Source organism: Callithrix jacchus, chromosome 2 (genome assembly GCF_049354715.1).
Source record: "Callithrix jacchus isolate 240 chromosome 2, calJac240_pri, whole genome shotgun sequence".
Taxonomy (NCBI): Eukaryota; Metazoa; Chordata; class Mammalia; order Primates; family Cebidae; genus Callithrix; species Callithrix jacchus.
The window spans coordinates 126,277,169-126,297,208 of NC_133503.1; the positions used below are offsets into that span (position 1 = coordinate 126,277,169).

General features: G+C 36.1%; 1 long non-coding RNA gene across 1 annotated transcript in view; it reads left to right on the forward strand.

The window, feature by feature from the left end:
* Positions 1-15,825: 15,825 nt before the first annotated feature.
* LOC144581430 (uncharacterized) overlaps positions 15,826-20,040 on the forward strand; it is an 85,506-nt gene continuing 81,291 nt past the window's right edge. The window contains exon 1 of the long non-coding RNA XR_013532253.1: positions 15,826-15,890. This is a non-coding gene — a long non-coding RNA (uncharacterized LOC144581430). The remainder of the gene's footprint in view (positions 15,891-20,040) is intronic.

The following is a 20,040-nucleotide window of genomic DNA, read 5'->3' on the forward strand; positions in this document are numbered from 1 at the left end:
CATTGGGACTGCAGTAATCATATCCCAGGTCTAAGCCCTTTTCTGTTCAGCCCCCTCTCTCCTCACACACAAACACACATGGCCAGAAACAAAATCAAGTTCAGGCTTCTAAAAGATGGAAAACCATGTATTATAAAATATGTGTTTGTAAATCAGAATCACTCTCAATTCAATAGCACTTTATACTCTGTGCATCCCCCATCCACCTGTAGAATGTCAGAAGCGTCATTTAGATTGCCTGGTCACCTATGCCATTATTCTTGTAATGACCAGGAGATCAATTGTGCCAATGCTAAAGCAAAGAGAAGACGCACTATAGCCTTTAGAAGATGGCTTCAAACTATCATTCTACAGCTACATTTTCCCTTTCTCTTCAGTCATGAAGAAACACTTCTCACAAAGCTACTAGAAGACACCTTTACTGACTGGGCTTTCCATTTGCTTGGAAATTTAGTTCTACCAACATGTGACTGATCTTATTCCTGCTATTATTCCCCTTGTGTCCTTCAATCTCTACTGCCTCCTCATTTTTCTTCTCTTCTTTCTCATAACCACAGAAACAGAAACTATAACTCTAAAACAAGTAGGAGAAAAGACTATGAACTCCTAAGCAGAGACCCAATCTTCCCTATTGTTGACCTCCAAGCCTTTAAAAGAGTGATTGGGATGGTCACAAAATAGATCAGTCATTGCTAGATGAGCAATTTTTTTCACTGAAACATCAAAATGATAATGCCATTCTGGAAATCCTTCTGGGAACTGCCAGTCTGAATGTGCTGCATTTCAATCTGCTCTTTTATTTTCCTGTACTTTCATCTATTATATACAACACAATAGGTGAAATTCACTTGTGACATTGGATTACAATAAAATATTCATCGTCTATCTCTACCACATATTGAGGACAGGAATTGCTATAAGACTACGAAACAATATGGAGAAAAGTATGTGGAACTCTCAGAGGTGGTATATTGGGATCATCTCACTTTGGACTCTAGAAACAGACCATGAGACAAGGAGTTGAGCACAAACTGTCTATTTGGGAAGATCAAAGAATAAGAGTATGGAAGTGTCCAGGGAAAACAAGGTAAAGAAAACTGCCACTACAGATGTCCTATTAAGCCAGCTGACACCGGGAGTGACTGTGAGAAAATTCTGGGAAACAGAGAACCACAGTTAGCTCAGAATTATTTCACCATAGTGGTGAGGAACTGAGGTGTTTATCAACTCTAAGTAGTTATTTTTTGGATGGTGTTAATTCCTCTGTACAGTTGGCATCATCCTAGTGGGTTTCTAGTTTGGGGGGAGAAGAGTCTTGAGGCACAAAGATGCAGATACTGCAGGTGAAAATGGGAAGTCAGCCAGAGCTTTTACCTGAGAAAGTTTAAACAAGCTTCAGAGAGTTAGTGGAGACATAATGAGGGGCACTGACAACATTTGCTTCAAGGAATAGCAGAAACTACTGTGGACCAAGAGATGTTTGAGATTTTATTAGACATCCGAGAGGAGAGGTTGGTAATGAGTCTTGATTTCATGGGTGAGTGCTAACACAGAAGTGAGAGCTTTGCCAGCATGACACAGAGTGAAGCAATTTAAACCCAATGGGTAGACAAAAAAGAGAATTGAGAAAAGGACATAGCTTGCTTATGAAGTACCTGAATTTGAACCGTAATTTATCATGCTTAACACTATCAAAGTATTCCACGTTTACAAAAATAAATAATATTGAAATATTACTTTGTGCAGTAATATCAAAAGGCCAAAATCTGTCATTTTTATTTAGGATTCAATATTACAGCCATTATTTCTGTCTCAACTTGCAAACATTAAAAATTACAGGCTATATTCTCAAAAGGATTTTGTTAAGGATTTATTTATTATTTTATTAGAAATCCAATTGTTTAAAAATGGATTAATTGCAATTATTTCGAGTCAAGTTAAATATAAAGCCCTACCACCAATACTCACAAAAGAATTCTGAAGCATTACATGGAGGATACTAATTAAATGTGAATCTTTCTGCATGAGCTCAGACGCCTTCATCTCCACACAGTTTGCAGTGTTCACAGCGTTATTTCATAAACATCATCAAAGTAAGCATATTGCTTTTAAAGGTCAATATTATTGCAATATTTCTCTTAAAGGTAAAATTATCCCTAATTAACAACTTAATTTGTATTATTAAAATAGCAATTTTAAAGGTTAAAATTATTACTAATGTTGTATGGAAAACAAAAACTTTCCTAGAATCAGACTTAAATTTCTAGAACTGGACATTCGCTGATACTTAAAACTCAACATTCTTAAATAGAAACCCTATCTACCTGATAGAAAACCTGTTTTTCCTTGTAAATTACATCTTTATATCATGCCTATTACCCTCCGTTCAATCTCCCAAGCAAGAATAGCAGGAGTCATGCTTCCTGTCTTTTTTATTTTTTCTCACTCAGTAAATGGCACAATCATCTATCAAATTACTAGCATCAAAAATCTAGGAGTTCTCCAAATTTGCTCTCATACAGTTCATCAGTATCTTCTGTCAACTTGACCTTCAAAGCATATCCCAGTCTAAAGCCAGGACTGTTCTTTCCATAGTCACTGCTATAAGCCTTGCTAAATAACCATCATCCAGGAGAGAGTATTGTAATATCCTCCTAATTTGTCTCACTACTCCCACCTCTCCTCCTACATTCTATTTTCTATACAATATCAGAGTGTTATTTTTTGTTGATGTTTTGGATATTTTTTCTCGTTATTTGTAGACAGGGACAGAGTGGTGTTTTTAAAAGTGGAAAAGTTTATGTTAGACTTCTCTATTACAACTTTCTAATGGTTTTTCATCACACTAGAATAAAATCCCAACATCCTAGCCCAGTTTACAACGTTTCATGTAACCTGGCCCCTGACTACCCCTCTGACTTTCCTGCATTATGTTATACCACTGGACTCTCTCCTGCTGTGCTCAGATACACTGGTCTTTTTATTACATTTTTTAGCCCATTTAATACATTTCCAGTTTTTAGTAAAATGTCTTAAGGAATGAGGAAGACTTAACAAGGTAACGTGTAGGAATGTACAGACATAAAAGCAGTCAATCGATGTGGTCTCTATGAGGAAAGCTAAGGTGTATGCTGGGAAGCACCAGCAGTTTAATGTTGCTGCAGCATAAATAAGGAATGGTAAGAGACAAGTCTGGAAAGGTAAAAGGCGTACAATAAAATCCTTTTAGGCTTTCCTAACGACTTTAGGTTTTTTTGTTTGGGCAGGTTACATGATCAAGACTCCTTGTATAGACTGATAAAAGATTGCATATATTTTCCAAGAGTGACAAAAATCACTAGGAAGCATTTTAATAACATCTGCATACAATTTCAGGGAGTGTCCTAACCCACAAAACACCGTTCTTAGACAAGGTTAAAGCTTTTGCTAGACAAGAAAACAACTCGATTGAATAATGGGCAAAGAACCTGCATAGATGTTTCTCAAAAGAAACTACACAGCCATCAGATACATTAAAAAAAGTTCAGCATCACTAATAATTAGGAAAGTACAAATTACAGCCACCGTAAGACGTTACCTCACATCTACCAGATGGCTATTATCAGAAAAATGAAATCTATGTGTTGGTCAGGATGTGAAGGAAAGGGAACTCTTGCACACTGTTGGAAGGAATGTAAATTAATACAGCCATTGTGGAAAACAGTATGGAGGTTGCTTTAAACACTAAAAATAATGTTAGCATATGATCTAGCAATCTTACTTCTAGGAACATATCCAGAGGATTTGAAATCAGTGTGCTGAAGAGCTGTCTGCACTCACATGTTTGCTGAAGCACTATTCACAATAGCCAAGTTTGGGAGTCAATGTAAGTGTCCATCAACAAAGAATGAAGAAAAGATTTTAAATGTACACACAATGGAATATTATTCAGCCTTAATTAGAAAATTTTGCCATTTGTGCCAACGTGAATGAACTTGGATGTTATTAAGCTAAGTGAAATAAGCCAGGTACAGAAAGACAAATATCACATGTACTTGTGTATATGTGGAATCTAAAAATATCAAGCACATAGAAGCAGAGACTAGAATGGTGGTTACCAGAGCCTGGGAACTGGGAAAACCCGAGAGGTAATAGTTAAAGAGAATAATGCTTCAAACAGGTGGAATAAATAATAAATACTTGAGGTGATGGATATATAAATTTGCTTGATCATTCCATATTATATACATTTATCAGATCATCAGTCTGAACCCTATAAATGCATACATTTAAAAATTATCAATTTCTAATTATATACATTTTAAATAGCAAAAATAATTTTTAAATTTTTGCAATAGTTCTTTTCAGTTATTGAATAATATTAATTAATGTGGCATTTTAAATAATGTATCACGGTAAAATTTGGCAATAAAATGGATGTGAGAAATGCAATATTGAAGAAGGGAAGAATAGTTAGAAAATTATTCAGTAAGCTAAGAAATGGTGAATTTTATAAACATGTTATTTATCAGATAATGTCCAAAGAAAATAATAATTGATTGTATATGGGTAAGCAATAAGAAGAGTAGTAAATTTTTATATTCAGATTTCTGCCCTAGGTTAATCATAAACCCCATGCCATTTTAAACTCTGTCACTTCACTATTAATGACTTAAATTTTTTACCACTCTGAGTATGTCCACAAATGACAAGGAAAATGCCATAGCTTTGATTTTGTTTTTAAAAGTATATTTTAGCAAGTAGAAATTTTTTAAGCAAGAAAAAAAATTTTTAAATAGAATATATAGAATATGTAAATAATGAGGATCAATTAATTGCTTTCGAAAGATTTTTTGAAAATCAAATTAAACATTTGAAGCATAGCTTCAAACACATATGTAATTTTGATTTTTGAAAAAGTTATTCTTGGAAATATTCATTAATTCAAATTGAATCTTAGATTTATAATACCTATGTATTAATGTAAAAATATGAATATAAAATAGTTTAAGCAAATTAACAAAATAGTTTTTAGGATAACATATTGCTATGGCTTTCATGTGTCCTACAAAAAGCTTGTGTTGGAAAATTAATCCCCAGTGCAACAGTACTAGGAAGAGAAAACCTTACAAGATGTGTCTATGTTATGAGGGCTCCACCATCGTGACAGGATCAATGACAGTTACGAAAAGGGCTTGAAGCTATGAGTTCTATCTTTATCTTTCTCTTTGCCACTCTGTTATAGAATAACAAAGCAAGAAGGCTCTCACCAGATGCCAACCCCTTGATCTTGGACTTTTCAGCCCCAGAACTGCAAGCCAATAAGTCTTTGTTCATTATGAATTGCCCATTCTTAGATGTTCTACTGTAGCAGCACAAAATGGACTAAGACACATAAAATTCCCAGCACTTTAGCAATAGGCTCCAGGTAAATGAGATTATTGTGGCCCTTACAGTAGTAAAGCCATCAAACACATAGCAATGCTAAATGCATTAAAAAAAAAATAAAACCGCTTAGAGAAGAGTACAGTGTTTTAAAACATAGAAATAAAAATTAACCTGCTGAGAAAATTAAAATGCACCATCTTTGCTAACTGACATGCTTAACTTTTGCAGTGCTTACAACAATCTGAATTGATTTTTAAAACTTTTGCATTTTACTTAACTTCAAACGTTAGATTAAAGTATAATGTTTACTATCACCTGGAACTCTATACTCCTATTTCTTTGAGCAGAAGAGAAGCTGAGGAAGACCTTGCAAAACCACCAAAACACTTTGGAGATATGCCTGTGGATAACAACTATATATTGTTACTGACTTCTGCCCAGAATTTAGGAAATAATGACATCATAGTAACTCATTTTATTATGCTATGTGTTCTTTATCTATAAAATTGTTTACAAAGAATTATGTCATTTGATTTTTGCAATAATTTATGAATTAGACAGGCTAGTATTATCCTCAAAAAAAACGAGGTTTACATTTTTGACTTGACCAAGATAAAATTTGTGCATACTAAGATTTTTATCACTTGTAGAGCAAGAGATTTGCAATGTGACTTGTATGCAGATGAAAGGCTTATTGTAGTAGGAACTATATTTGCACCTTTTGCAATCAGACAAGAGCTATGATTAGCTGTCACCAATGCTCTCTAGGATCACTATATAAAGGTTCCCTGAAGTGGGAAGGGAAGAATCACAGTACAAGCTAGAGAGAAAGAAATATAAAACAGCCTATGAATGAGAAGTTAGAAATGAAGAAAGAACATAAAGTTCTTTAGAAACAAAGAAAAAAAATTTAAAAAAAAAAAAAAACAGAGTGAGTGGGTGAGCAGAAGAAACAAACTCAGTTTCACCCACTATCCTCTTACAACATGTTTGTCACACCAGCTATGTGGGATTTCTCCCCAGCAGCAAACAAGCAGTCAGTTCTGCAGAGGAATCAGCAGGTGGACATCCTCCAATTCAATTCTGACACAGATCACACGAGATGAAGGCTCAGTCCCAGAACAGTGTCCTCCAATTCCAGTGCCAGTCACAAGCCTTGGGTTCTTTTACCCGTGCTTCTGATGACAAGCTATAAAGAAGGGTCCCCACAACTCCCTCTTCAGATTCAAATAACATGCTACAGTAGTTAACGGAATTCAAGAAAACACATTCACCGGTTTATTATAAAGGAAATTACAACAAATACAGATGAAGAGATGCATAGGGCGAGGTGTGAGGGAAGGAGTACAGAGTTTCCATGTCCTCCCCATTCAAGCCACCTTTCAGGGACATCCATTGTTCAGTTCTCCAGACACTCATTCAAACACTGTCCTTCGGCTTTTATGAAGGCTTCATTATGTAAGCATGATTGATTAAATCACAGGTCACTGGTGATCAACTGAACCCTCAGCCTTTCTCCCCTCCTGGGAGGTTAGGAGTTGGGCCTAAAAGCCCTAAACCTCTAGTCCTACCTTACTCTTTCTGATGATCAATCCCCCAGCCCCATCCCAAAGCTACCTAGGGGCTGCCAGCCATCAGTCGACTTATTAACTTACAAAAGACAAAAAAGATTCCAAGGATTTTAGGAGTTACATGCCAGGAAACAGGCAGGAAGACCAACTATGTATTTCACAATATCACAGTGTGTTATAAACTTGTACATGGTAGTAAGTAATACAATTTTTTTTTTTTTTTTTTTTGAGACGGAGTTACACGCTTGTTATCCAGGCTGGAGTGCAATGGCGCCATATCGGCTCACCACAACCTCCGCCTCCTGGGTTCAGGCAATTCTCCTGCCTCAGCCTCCTGAGTAGCTGGGATTACAGGCACGTGCCACCATGCCCAGCTAATTTTTTGTATTTTTAATAGAGACGGGGTTTCCGATGGTCTCGATCTCTTGACCTCGTGATCCACCCGCCTCGACCTCCCAAAGTGCTGGGATTACAGGCTTGAGCCACCGCGCCCAGCCGTAAGTAATACAATTTAATAAAACCATAAATAAAAGCAGAATGACCTGTAGATGCAATTTTCTCTGCCTTAGAATTCTAGAACATTACCTATTCTGATGAAATAGAGCTCACTTTCTTTTAATTGAATGAACCTTCCTGGTTACAAATACTTCTGTAACAGTTATTCGTTTGACCCCCCAATATCCTTTTGAGTTAACCTAAAGATGTGTCCTGAAAAGAAGAAGCAATGAGACAAGGACAATAAATGATTAGGAATGTGTAGTAATAAGGAAACTGGTAAAAAAAAAACAAAACAAAACCCTAACTGTTCAAATGTATTAACACCTATTGAACTGGGGAAAAAATGTGTGTGTGTATGTGCCTATGTATATTTATTTATTTAATAAATATGCATTAAAATAAATAAACATATTTAATACAATTTAGAAAGGAACGTACTTATAACAAATTCTACCTATTTTATTACCTTGAGGGGTAAACAGAGCTTCAAATTAAAAAGATGTTTGTGTCCTTATATTTCCTCTATAAATCTATCCAGAGGTCTTGAGGTAACAGAAACGTTGACAAATCTGGTCTTATTTCCAGCCTTTAATCAATAACTAAATGCACCTTCACTAAATTTAGAGTGATACTTAAAGAAGGTTAAACAGATCTTAAATATTAGTGTGCATATTAGTATCAATTACATAGGAAGACTTCTATAGGAACACTAAATAAAACAATTGAACAAAACAAATAGCTCAGGCTCAGAGGAAACCTATTGCACTGGACACTAGGTTCTACTTAAGTAACAAGTATTCTTTGTCTCCCATTAGTATATATAAACAAAGATTAAATGACAACTTATACCTTATTAAAGCCTTGTCCTCATTTCATAAGTAGCTTTGTAAAACCAAAGCCATTTTTGGAAGACTTTTACATTTCAGTTTGTTAAAAAGAAGATTTAAGATTTACACTTAGATCCTGGTAGGATTTTTGTTATTTACTAGTTGTGTAGCATTTAGACATTCATTTAAATTCTGTGGCTTTCCAGTTTCTGCCTCTGTACAATAAGGTTGGATTAGAACCATATGGTGTATTCAGTTCTGTCTATTAAAAATACAAAAATACGTGCACAATTAGATGTTCATTGAGGAAGTAGAAGTGCTCATCATTGTATTAAATTACACATTGATACTACTCAGTCGATAAAATTCTTCGGTAGTCTATTTTGCAAAACATGTGGTTGTCTATTTTGCATTGCTCATAAAGGAATGCCTGGGACTGGGTAATTTATAAAGAAAAGAGGTTTATTTGGCTCATAGTCTCATAGTCCTCTAGGCTACACAAGACGTATGGTGCCAGTTATCGGCTCTGTCTCCGGTAAGGCCCAAGAGAGAAGGAGGGAGGTCCCAGCCTCTTTTTAACAACTAGATCTTGTCTGAACTCATTACCACAGGGAGGGCACCAAGCTGTTCATGATGAATCCATCCTTATGACCAAAATATCTTCCACCAGGCCACACATCCAACATGAGGGAATCACATTTCAAAATGAGATTTGGAGGGGACAAAAATCCAAACTACATCACATGTTAATTGGTGATTTTTAAAAAATATAATGGATTATTTATTGGTTTATGTACTGGTATTTAAAATACAATGTTCTCCAGTTACTCTATTTGCCCACTAACAGCATACTTCATTTATCCATACATTTAACCAATACTTATTAAGCAATTTCTATGCTGTAGGTAATTGTGCTATGCTTGGGCATATGGTGGTGTTCCCTGCTACCTAGAGCACAGAATTTAGTGGGAGAAGCAAAGAGTAAGTGAAAACAGAAACATGTAGTTTTACATAGTAACTAATTAAAAGAAAGGAACGAGGTGTTTTGAGAGGTAATAATGAAAAATCCACTTTAGATTTGGAGATGAGGGAATAAAATGAGAAAATACTTTCTGGAAGCCTAACTGCAGATATGAATTATTTCCCAAGGTGAGAAAAGGGTTGTTGTGTTTGAGGAAGTGAAGTAATATAACAGCTTAAGAATGATGGAGAAACAGACAGGATGAGTGGCACACAAAGGCTGCATAATACAGAGTTAGCTTCCTTAAGGGATTAGTATACCACTTAAGGTCAACTGAAAGCCATTAAAGGTTTATAAACCTGGGAGTAATGGAAAATGATGTACATTTTACAAAGATGACTGTGAAAGTTGGTAAACGTTAGATAATGGAGTGGGCAATAGCAAAGATTATAGACTAGTCTAGAGGTTTAGGAAAGAGACTTTGTGTTAGAGGTATGGAAGAAGATAGAAGAAAACATTAACAATACTTAGGAGGTGATTATGCATTTCTAGTGAAACCAATCTCCCCAGTTGAAGGGTTTTGTTTTGTTTTAGACTGGTTTGTTTTTACCAGAATTATTAAGTTTATAGGCCCATGCATGAGAAAAAGTGGATAGAAGATATTTATAAGAGCATGATTATTATGGATCAAGAAATATAATTAGAATAAGAAGGGCAATAAAGACAGACAGGAATTGACAGACACGAATTAGTGGAATTCATGGACTAGCAGTCTCGAAAATGTTGGAGAATTATAATGTGGGCAAAGGGCATTATTTATCCTGTGAACTGAAAGCATGCAAACATGTAATTAGTTAGACATGGTGCATCACCACTCCATGTGCAATGACAAGCATGAAGAGAAACCTAAACATTGAGTCATGAATGCATCACTGAATAAATGAATGTGACATGGCACTTATATTACAATTATGTCATTTCTGAGCTCAGCTATGTGTCTTATTGATACTTGAACAATTAATAAACATGTCTCTTACTCAAGAGGTAAGCTTAAGACAGTCTTTTAATAACATTGGGATGTGATTTGTATGAATTTTACTACAATGTCATGTGTCTGAAAAGCTGTCAAAATCAGTATAAATTAGTGTTAATGCAGAATTATCCCAGAACGTTAATAACATCTCTCCAGCAACCTTTTAAATTGAACAAGTGGTTGGTAATATAACTGGCTTGTCATCTTTTAAAAAAACACTTGCCTGATTATTTGAAGGAACTAACTTATGAGTTTGAAAATATGACGAGATGACATAACATATGTGAGAAAAACCTGTCATTCAGATAATTAAGTTCCAAAGGATATAAAGGGTTATTAAATTATCAAAATACACGGAGGTCTATAAATTTACATGCATGAAAGGTAGTGCATTGAAAATTCATTCTTCTGCTCAGAAGCCACCAACTCTTAAATATAAACAATATGTAACAATTATCTTTGACCACATTTTTGACTCTATACATGTGTTAACCTTTAAAATTTAAATATGTGTATTTAAATATGTATTTATGTACGATGATTTAAAAGAAGTATCTAACAGTGTATTAGTTGTCAGGTGGTTATTTAAAATTCATCAAAAATGTAAAAGAAAAAATTATGCTTAATGTGAAACTATACTTAAATTATAATTATTTTAAATTCAAGATTGCAAAGATGTTTGACTGTCTTCTATGTAATAGATTTCATGCAAATATCAATGAGTGAAAACATGTACTTGTCTTCAAGAAACTAATCTACTCAATATTTTTTAACCTCGTTTTTAAAATTTCTTTTATTGATTTAGCATTTTAAATTTTTCAACAATATAATCTTGTGATATTTTTATCACTGGTTGTACTTAACACTTTTATACTATTATGAAATGATCAAAATTATTTGAAATGTAAATATTTGCTTGAAATATTTTAACTCTATTTTAACCGTGGTGACTCTTAACAGTAGCGACTCTATTTTAAATGGCACAGTTTTACTCTCATAGAAAGTATACAAAGTATTATATTTAATTGTTATATTTCAAAGTATATTTAAAGTATTTCAGATATTCTATTTAAAAGTATATTTAAAATTTTTCAGATGCTCCATTTAATGTATATTTAAAATTTTTATGAGCATTTGATAACATTTCAGTAGACAGACACCGTTATTCAAGTCTCGGCCTTTAACTATCTTCCTATTTTCAGCTCTGACAGACACTGCTCCTCTCTCATTATTTAGTTCCTCCTTTTTCATTGGAATAGAATACCTTAATTGTTATCTTGAAGACCACAATCCCCCAGACCCCTTGAAGCTCAACATACCTATGTACTATGATCTGGACAATAAATCATAAGGAAAGCAAAGTATTAAGCAATGGCTTCCAAAAACCATTCTCAAAAACAGCCAGCATACATTCCTATTCTTGCTTTTTCTGCCCTTCTACCCTGTTGCTTGAAATGAAGATGCTGTCATTTGTGAACTGAGGTTAAGGTCATACCATGCAACAATAGGGTGCCTGAGTCTCTGACACTGTGCTGCAATCTATAAGCCCTGAAACTCCCTGTTTGACTTTTAACTGAGAGAAATGGCTTTGTTTATGCTCCTCTTATGTTAGTTTTTTTATTTCATTGTATTGTATTTTGCCATGCACAGTTTAGCCTAATATAAACCAATTTAAAGCAAAAATGCTTTCCCTGCTGTCATCACCTCCCTCACTCACATTAGAACTGGTGTTCTGATTAAAGATGGCATATATTCTTTCACAATACTGTGGAGGAACTCTGCAAAGTAAACCATGAAGCTGCATTTTTATTTGTAAACAGAGTGACCCAGGAAAAGTTCATTTCGTTTAATGTTTAATTTTCTTTTGTTTAATCATTGAGGTTCAGGACACCCACCATTTTCTTGCCTGGTGGCTTTCTGCCTATAGCATCTAGCATCTACCGCTCTTGATTAAGAACTTCCCAAACAATAGTAGGATCCTCTGAGATAAACTCCAAACCACTGTGAATTTACTCACGTTGTAAGAGACTATCTCACGCCAAAACTACTTTGGATTTTAAGGGCTGGTTATAAAATGTTGGTCAAATTGATCTCTGGACAGGTGAAGTGCTGAGTGTTGCAAGCTTGTTTTAGAGGGTTGAATCTCAATCCTTATCTGTGTTGGGCTAGAATACACTAGGTTTCTTTAAAATTCAGAGGATTTTAATTAGGCTTCAGTCCCCTTCATTCTAAAAAATAAAGTGCTAAGTATAATGGTATCTTGATTATTAGATTAGAAACATTATAAAGAAAGTGAAAATTAAATTTAATATCAAGACATTAAATGTATGCAATTGTAACTGGCGAGCATAGACACCAGAGCCTTCACTGCAAGACTCTTTCATGTGCCTTTAAATTTGAAACTTCCTATAAATTGAACGAGAATGTCAGGAGAATGCATCTGTTTAGCAACTTGCAGTTTGGAGAATATTCTTTAAGAATACTACATTAGCATCAAAATGGCAATGTGCAGATTGGAAGGATATTATAATGGTTTGCAAACTCTCACCCTCCCTCACATAGCAATATGAAGGCAGCACCAGAGTGATCTGTGTTGGAAGTTGTTGGTTGTCTATGTTCTGATATTACTGCTGCTGATTGCAAAGCAAAAAGAAAGAAAGAAAGAAAAAGAGGAGAAAAAGAGGTTCCCTGTATATGCACTCAGGCCAAAGGCAACACCAAACTTGACAAGTCAAAGATATACCACTGAATTATGAGTGTTCAAAGCCCACTTAATAAATAACTGAGATTAGTGCTCTCTTTTAAAAATGCTGCCTTGAGTTCAGACTCTATTTGCTGAAGAGAAATAAAAAATAACAGAAGCTGCTCAGAAAATGATAAAGAAATAGAAAATTTTTTTAAAAGCCTAGAGCTCAAGTTGGAGAAGTTGGCTTAAGCCTAAAGTGGAAGTTCTTTTTCATAAGCAGTGAAATGTGTAAAAGCCATTTCTCAATGTCTCTCTATATAAAATGTACCAATGTTATGCCAGGCTCTACATTTATAATCAAAGGTAAATGCCATGATAACATGATGGTCTTGAGGCATATTGCACTTTGCATAGGAGCAAAACACCATTAATTTAGAGCACTGTTTAATAAATTAAATTTGCCTGAAAGATAGGACATCTACAAATGCATTTGTTCTTTCCCCACGTTGGTGCATTTTCTCCATGGGGAGCAAAGATTTGCTAATTTTGTTGTGAATGTAATGGAATCTTGAGGGCACCTTCCTAAGAATATGACTTACTTTCTGTCAACCTTTTGACCCTGTTCCCAGTACACTTGGTTTTAATCATAATGTGTTTCCATCCAGAAGACTCTGGGTCATTCCCAACAGAATAGGTAAAAGCACTGTCTTACCACTTAGAGGGCAGGCTACACTGGAACATTTTAAATAATCATAGCTCATATTTTAGTGGGGATTTACAGTTAACAACATGCTATCATTAGCATTATCTCATTTGATTATAGGCTGGTTTGCACTGTGTGTCTTGCATTTAATAGGAACTCAGGAAGTATTTGTGGATTGATTAACTGTATAATCTTCTTGCTAATGCAAGCAGTGACATGTTCAGTAACCCTGGTTACATCATTACCTCAGCTGTCTGGTCCATCATGATAATTTCCACAGGGAAACAGCCCCTGTGAACAAACACTACAGCCTTATGGAAAATGTGGGAAGGTTTAGCGGGCAATTAGATAAGGGTGTGACTTTGTATGTCGTGCAAGTACAAAGGCTGCTGCTTTGTTTACCTGGTGTACCAAATTCTATACCACAGCCTCTCGGAAGCCATGGCTTGTCCCATTAATATCCCAGTCACAGTGATTTGTTCTTACAACATTTTTCATCATGCTAAGCAATACTTAAGTGTGCTTTGGCATCAGATTTCTTTTGGGTTTTGTGCCATAATGTTTTCATTAAATGTATATGCTAAAAGAGGAATGAGTCAGGGAATAGAAATTACCATTGGAAAATTGTAGCCAGGCAAGCCTCATAAATAATGCTTTGTTTTTGCTGCTGATGTCAATCCAGGCGAGCCTTTCAATGCCTATCTTTGTTATTCTGAGTGCTGTAGTTGCTAGCACCAGAGCTAGCACTCACTCTCCCTTTTTGTAAGAAAACACAGAAAGATTGTGGGTGAAACCATTACTGAAGATCAAAAATTTGTTTTGCCACAGGAAAAAAAAAAAGATCTCAAGATAAAAATAAATGCAAAATAGAGCAAAGTATAAATGTATTTAGTTTTTTCTAACAAAATACAACGATACAAAAACAAATAGAAGAAAAGGGAAAACAGAATGGTAAACCAAGTGGAACATTAGTCTCATAAAATGCAGTAAATACAAGGTATTTGTTTTAAATAGCTATATACATAGCAATTTAAATATGTATCTTTTGAGACATGGTGTCACTCTGTCACCCAGGCTGGAGGACAGTGGCACGATCTTGGGTCACTGTAGCCTCCACCTCCCGGGCTCAAGCCATCTCCTCACCTCAGTCTCCTGAGTAGCTGAGACTACAGGTGTGTGCCAACATGCTTGCCTAATTTTTGTATTTTTGTAGAGATAGGGTTTCACCATGTTGCCCAATCTTGTCTGGAACTTTTAGGCTCAAATGATCTGCGCCATCTTGACCTCCCAAAATGCTGGGATTACAGGCAGGCAACATCACGTCTGGTGCTAAAATATATTATTGAGAACAAAAGTCCTTTAATATGTTTTGAACCATTTTAAGATGCACATTTCTTATTTATTTTTTATTTTTAGACACGGGGTCTTGTACTGTTGCTCAGATTGGAGTGCAGTGGCATGATCATAGCTCACTATAGTCTTGAAATCCTGGGCTCAATTGATCCTTCTGCCTCAGCCTCCTAAGTAGCTGGGACTATAGGCACATGAAGCTGCGCTCAGCTAGAGATGCATACTTTCATGCAAAACAATCTCACACGTAATATGGGAGAATGCATTAAATGATATACGCTTAGTCTTCAGATGCTTCCACTATGTCATTTAACCATGAGCTTGGGAAATGCTCATTAGTCCCTCGTGGTAGACACTATTAAGGCGACTTCTCATTGACTCACTTTTGTGTGATCCCTTAACCTAGAGTGCAGGAGAAATCTCTGACCGGCTTCGAGCCAATAGAATGTGGCAAAAAAATGCATATTTGTTAAATAAGAAGGTTAATTTTATGTGTCAACTTGACCGAGCTAAGAAATGCTTAGATAGCTAATGCAAAGTAATTTCTGGGTGTGTTTGTAAGGATGTTTCTGGCAAAGAATAACATTTGAATCAGTAGACTGAGTAATTAGACCCACTCTCAGCATTGTAGGAAGGCATCATCAAATCTGTCAGGGGGATTAATAGAATAAAAAAGGCAGAGAAAGAATAAATTCTCTCTTCCTTCTTGAGCTGGGACCTCTATCTTCTGCTGTCATTGGCTGTGGAAGCTCCTGATTCTTGGGCCTTTGGACTCTGAGATTTATACCAGTAATCCCAGTGAACCACCCTTCCCACTCCAACTGAATTACTGACTTTCCTGGTTCTCCTACTTGAAGAGGGCATATTGTGGAATTTATTGGACTTCATAAACATGTAAGTTAATTTCCATAATAAATTTCCCATAGTTTCTCTCTCTCTGTCTCTATGTGTGTATACACACACACACACATACACACACACACACACACATCCTATTTCTTCTGTTTATAATAGAATGTGTATATATATATATGTATATATATATATATCCTAATTGTTCTGTTTATAATAGGATATAGATAGATAGATCCTATTTGTTCTGTTTATAATCTGAAAACAGTTGAAACAACTGTATAATTGAAAACAGATTCTTCCCTAGTCATGCCTCCAGATGAGAACACAACCTGGTTGAAATATTAAATGCAGCAGCCTCTGTGACTCTGATCATAGAACCCAGCTAACCTACACCTGAACTCAGACCACAGAAACTGTGAGATTTAAAAATGTGGATACTTTTTGTCCACTAAGTGTGTGGCAATTTTCTATGTGGCAATAGAAAATTGGTTAGCGTAGGTAGTCAGGCAGACATGAGCAGAGGAGGAGAGGCCCCTTCTTACCACCAGGAATTTTAGGAGACCATCAGGTGATGGTCAGGTGGTTGTTAACTGCGTCTCTAAATGATAAGCAGTCACAGTCACCACCAGGAAAAGGCAATAGATTAGAAACACTGAAACTGGTGATCAGCAGCTTCCTGATAAAATCTCAGGAGATGGGCAAGTGGACTCAAGCATGTGCACTTAAAGGCAAATTTGTGGCATTTAACTGGTACATGACCTTCTAGGGACATTTGACTAGTAAGGGAAAAAGGCCTCAAGTGAGCATGCATACACCTCCAGTAAACACACTGCACATGCGGCCCTTCCAAGTGCTGGCAGGCCACTGCAAATGTGAACAGCCCACCCTAAGGGAGGAAACAGGGGAAGACTAAATGCAGATCCTGGAAGAATGTCAACATAGAAAACCCCACGTCAAGAATCAAACCTCATACTTGATCTCTCAAGTCACCTGATTGGCCCTCTTCCAAGTGCAGTTTACTTCCTTTTTTTCCCCACTCTAAAACTTTTTAGTAAACTTTCACTCCTGTTCTAAAACATGCTTCAGTCTCTCAGTCTTCATCCCCTCAGTGGAACTCTGTCTTCTGAGAGGTCAAGAATTGAAGTTGCTTTAGACCCATGTGGATTTGCACTGCTATTAACAACATGATCAAATTGAACAGAACGACACCATTGTAGTAACTATGTAGCACTGCTACTGCAGAGCAGCAGAATTTAGAGAATGACCTTTTCAGAATGGACTGACTTTCTGCAGAGTAAAATAAATGATAGTTCCATTTTAAAATTAAAGAAGATAAACTTAGCCAGGTACAGTGGCTCACGCCTGTAATCCCAGCACTTTGAGAGGCCAAGGCAAGCAGATCATGAGGCGAGGAGTTTGAGACCAGCCTAGCCAATATGGTGAAACCCCATCTCTACTAAAAAATACAAAAGCACTTTGGGAGGCCAAGGCAGGTAGATCATGAGGTCAAGAGATCAAGACAATCCTGATTAACATGGTGAAACCCTGTATCTACTAAAAATACAAAAAATTAGCTGGGCATAGTGGTGCGTGCCTGTAATCCCAGCTACTCAGGAGGCTGAGGCAGGAGAATTGCCTGAACCCAGGAGGCAGAGGTTGCGGTGAGCTGAGATTGTGCCATTGCACTCCAGCCTGGGTAACAAGAGAAAAACTCCATCTCAAAAAAAAAAAAAAAAATACAAAGGTTAACTGGACATAGTGAAAGGCACCTGTAATCCCAGTTACTCAGGAGGCTGAGGCAGGAGAATCGTTTGAAGCTGTGAGGCAGATGTTGTAGTGACAGGAGATCACACCGCTGCACTCAGCCCGGGAGACAGGGCAAGATTTTGTCTCAAAGAACAACAACAACAAAAGAAGATAAATTTTAAAAGGGGGAATTGCTTATGATTTCTAGCAAAATGAGAGAGAAGTATTTGGAGTTATAAATATTAGCATATATATTATAAATATATTAAATGATAATTATATAAGGCTATTTGAGAACATAAATTGATATGTAAATTACTAAATGTATACTATTGGAAAGTAGAAAGTAATGTGAATTACTTGTTTAAAAATCTTGATTAAAATTTAAAGTAGTCAAATCTTAAGATTGGTTACTGATGTATAATAACTAAAGAACAATTGAATTATCTTTGGTATACATTGTATATGAAAGGGTTGGAAAAACTCACTAAAAGTATTGTAAATATTGATACTAATAATTTTGCAGTAAATTTTCACAAAGCAGAACTTGGTTGGAAATGGGGGAAAGCCCACTGGAAACAATATTTGCTAAAAATTATAGAGCTACTGAAAAGGAAGAAGAACTGCTGCTTTTTGGATGAAAGAATGGCCTAGTTGCTGTCTATACTAGGCAATACATAGATCTATTCCTTCAGCTCCTACAGTGACTGGGCATCCCGTGGCTCCCCCATTGGAAGTGCTGCCTACAGACTCTGCAGCAGTAGTGGAGGCTGGTTCTGGTGCTGTAGGTTGGGGCCAACCATGTGGAATTGCCAGGAGCTGAAGTTGAACAGGTTCTCCTAAGGCTGGAGACCAGCCGAGGCTGGGAACATGAAAAAAGCAAGCCAAGCGGACAACCACCCTGGAAATGGGAGAGTTCTAACTGGTGGTCTCTACCTAGCATGGTCTGATACAGTTGGGCAGGGGCTGTGGTTCCAGTGCTTGGAGGGCACTGGGCTTCCTGCACCTCAGGTCCTTTGGAACACAACACAAGTGTCTTACTGCTATTGTCCCTCATGAGAAAAAAATCTTATTTTTACTTTCAAAACGTTTTGATGACAAATTCCAGAGAATACATAGAGAAAATGCTGTGTCTCAAAGACCTGAAAAGGCAGACTGACTTATTAAGGACAATCTCTCTGTTTGGAGACCTCTGCCTTACTCTCTCTGTTGAGAACACTCGTGGCTTTGAATGACCTTGCTGAATTTCTCTGGCAAATCCCTCTTATTCATTTCCCAGTCTTCTCAGATTCTGTCTCATAGTTTCTTAGGTTTGTTATCTTGGATAAATTACCTACCTCATTTCTGTTTTCTCAAGTAACTCCCAGAAATGAAGTCAGGATAAAATATGGTCATAAATACATAATACAGGTACTCAACCTTTTCATCCTCTTCCCCCTATACAATTTTGGATTATGATTGTATTCCGAAACCCAAATGTTTATCTCTAAAACTCTTTGCTATGGGGACTTCAGCTTTCTTTCAGAATTCAGGAGGAATAAAAACTTTACTGTATCGCAGTAAATTCAATAAAATATGAACTCTCACATATGTTCAACACTGACACCTTTTAAACTTTTCAAGAATTACCCATAAGCCTAAGGGAACTGTAATTGACCTTTGTACCCCAAATAGACAATTAAAGGTTTGGAAGGTCAATGGTGTTTTTCATTTTTCCACCTTTTATATTAGGTTACATGAACAAGAATAGGGGCCTAAAAGTAGTAAAAATAACAGAGCAGGTTAAAATGTCTGGTGTTTCTCTGATGTGCTGTCACAAAGTCAACATTTGAAAGGCTATCTACATTCTCTCCTTAAGGTATTCACTGACTTTCCCCACTACCTGTAATTCTCTTAACAAATGTTTACGTAAGTGTATCGTTTCACAATATTTGTTTATTACAGCTTAAATTTTCATCTTTCCCACTTTCTTAGTAATGACATAGTTAGACAACAAAATTTTTTCTCCAAAATGTCAAACAGTAAGTAGACTGTCATCCATCAACTAGGTTATAATGAATAGAGGAAATCAAGGTCTTACATCAATGGAAAGTTCTATATTAACACTTCAGATAATGAAGATTAGCAAAGCACTTTTCCAAGATGTATATCTGATTAGATAAGATTAGTAAAAATTAGTGTTCTCACCTGACTGAAATTTCCTGACAGAAAGCATTCCAAAAGTCTAATAAAATGTTTCAAATTCAGTTAACATACTGATTCTGTAACATTATTGTTACTCCACCCCATGAGGTTTTGATTGGTTTCTCATGACTTTTACATGGCTGCTAACGTAATTTCTGTGATACAGAAGCAGGAATAAAGACACAATTTAAAAACATCTCTCTGGTCCACCCCTCCCTGTAGCAGAAGGACAGAGAAAAACAGACTGAGAATAAATTTC